The sequence below is a fragment of the Pezoporus wallicus genome, unplaced genomic scaffold (genome assembly GCF_028554395.1).
Source record: "Pezoporus wallicus isolate ANWC-B61680 ecotype Strahan unplaced genomic scaffold, APGP_CSIRO_Pwel_v1 contig_2132, whole genome shotgun sequence".
NCBI lineage: Eukaryota > Metazoa > Chordata > Aves > Psittaciformes > Psittacidae > Pezoporus > Pezoporus wallicus.
Genome location: NW_026637551.1, coordinates 1235459 through 1237753, shown reverse-complemented (window position 1 = coordinate 1237753; position 2295 = coordinate 1235459). Strand labels below are relative to the sequence as shown.

The 2295-nt window shown below is 41.6% G+C and overlaps 1 non-coding gene across 1 annotated transcript; it reads left to right on the top strand.

The window, feature by feature from the left end:
* Window positions 1-1511: 1511 nt before the first annotated feature.
* TRNAH-GUG (transfer RNA histidin (anticodon GUG)) lies at window positions 1512-1583 on the top strand. Its single transcript has one exon. It is a non-coding gene; the product is annotated as a tRNA-His (tRNA).
* The last annotated feature ends 712 nt before the right edge of the window (window positions 1584-2295 follow it).

Here is a 2295-nt window from a genome sequence, read left to right as displayed (position 1 = left end):
TTTATTTCTTTCAAGCTTGTGGTAGCAATGCAGCCCCTAAACACAGGGCTAAGCTGTGCATGGCAGGATTGGAGATCAGGGAACCAGCAGCTGTCCAGTCCTGTGGCAGGGTACCCTGACCCTTCCGCAAAATGCTGTTCTGGTCACTCCAAGCCACCAGGCAAGGCTCTAAGGCGAGGTACAGCAGTACAAACCAGTGTTAGAGGTTTGCTCCGTGTGCCCCCAGCAGACAACAGAAAGAGAGAGAGACTTTATCTGTCCGTCCTGCAGCTCCAGCGGCAGGGAGGACCCATCCTTGCAGGATGTACCTCTGCTTTTCACTGAGACAGAGGCAGTGCAAGTCTGCAGAGCCCTGAGGCAGAGCAGAGTCTATTTACAATGTTTGCCTTTTAAAGTCCCAGCCTGATATTTCTTTTACACAGCCTACTTATGTATTAGTCCCCACTGTGCAGACCTTCACCCAGAGTAAAGCCACATCTCCGCATGTTGAAGACATGCTGAAGACATGTTAATGGTCTCAGGTATGACAGCCTAATAAGTCTCTATGTATGTCTTCCTCCTTCTTCAGAGACTCAATGTGGCACTGTGGTGCTGCTGTAGTCTCCAGGTGTATCAGTGAGGCAAGGTGTTTTAATTAAATAATGAATATTACTACAGTGGGGGTGAGCATGAGGAAGACAGGCTGCATTTTCTGAGCAAGGCTTGAGGGCCCCAGAGCTTGCTGCATTATTCTCTTTCCCCATGATGATCTTTGCTCATGTTGCATAGCTTTATCTCTGTTAGAGCTTTCATTTGAGAGAACTAACAAGTTTTTGCTGTTGTGCCTACTTGAATGTTGGTCAGTCTTTTTGTGTATGATCATCTGACAAAGGTCATGTGCTTCCCAGCAGTTGCTTCAACATAACACTAAATGATGGTCTTGATAGAAGCTATGTGCTCACTCCCCTCAGACATTACATGTGGTATCTGACAACCTCCTTCCACAGCAGATAATGCAAATTCTAGAAAAGATGGGGGGGCTTAATGTTCTCTGTTTATTGCAGGGGTAATGAAGAGGGCATCTATATATACAAGCCCTTACATTAGAATGAATCATGCCTGGTTCAACTTATCAAATACTGTTTTCAATTAAGTAGATTTTGTTCATTTGCCTAAATATGTCCTTACAGCGCACAGACAGACTTTACTGTCATGGCTTTACCTTCCCCGCCACTGATAAAATAGGAAAAAGAACGTTCTCTTTGAAAAGGTGTGGAGGACATAAGAAGGCTTATTATAACTCTCCTGAGCCTGTTTTTAGGCAATCCTGATAAGCATGAACTATTAGGAGAAAGGAAAAATAAGTCTGGAAGAAATTTTGAGAAGGCAGTAACATGTAATTACTTCTGCGGACGTTTATAACCAGCTCCTGCTAAAACTCAGTGTAAACTGTAGGTGGCACCATTTGTATAGGATTTTGAAGACCACAAGTGAAAAAAGCTGTCTCTTAATTTCGAGTTTTCTGATAGCTTGCCGTGATCGTATAGTGGTTAGTACTCTGCGTTGTGGCCGCAGCAACCTCGGTTCAAATCCGAGTCACGGCAGGGAAAGGTGCATCTTTTGAAGAGCATAATTAAAGTCTGCAGACCAAAAGTAACTAATTAGTTATTAGATTAAAATGAGAAAGCAATTAGAACCTCTGCAACTTTTACAAGAACATTTCATACATGTGTATGCATCACAAATATTAATTCAGTTATCCTCTTGTCAAGTGGTTTGGTGTTTTGTTTGTTTTTTTTTAACTTAAATATTTTTGGGTATTTTGATAAATGCACTGGCATAGTGAGCATATAGTTTTAAGTCATTACAGCTACTTAGAGACCAGGGCTGCTCAATGAAGTCTGTTTGGATGTGATCTTTCTTAGTTTTCACGCTAATAAAACAAACAGCCTGAATTGCTTGGAAACACAACAGTGGTAGACGTGGAAATCCTGCATACACAGGCATGAATTTCTGTTAGCAGAAGCTCTTAGCTGGTGACAGACCAGAGGAACCACCACTTGTCAGTGATTCCAGTGATTCCCTTTGATTTGGTGGTAGGAATGGTGCGTAACTTCACTGTCCTGCCTCACTGAGTAACATGAGCTCACATTCTCAGAATGAAGACTTCATAAAAATGACCATGTGGATTTTATAAATTGGTAATGGCAACTAATGGCAGTTTGTTTAACAAATGATAAATTAACCACAAAATTACATAGCTGGTAACAACTGCATTAATAAAAGATTGTTATTATGGAGTCTATCACATTATTT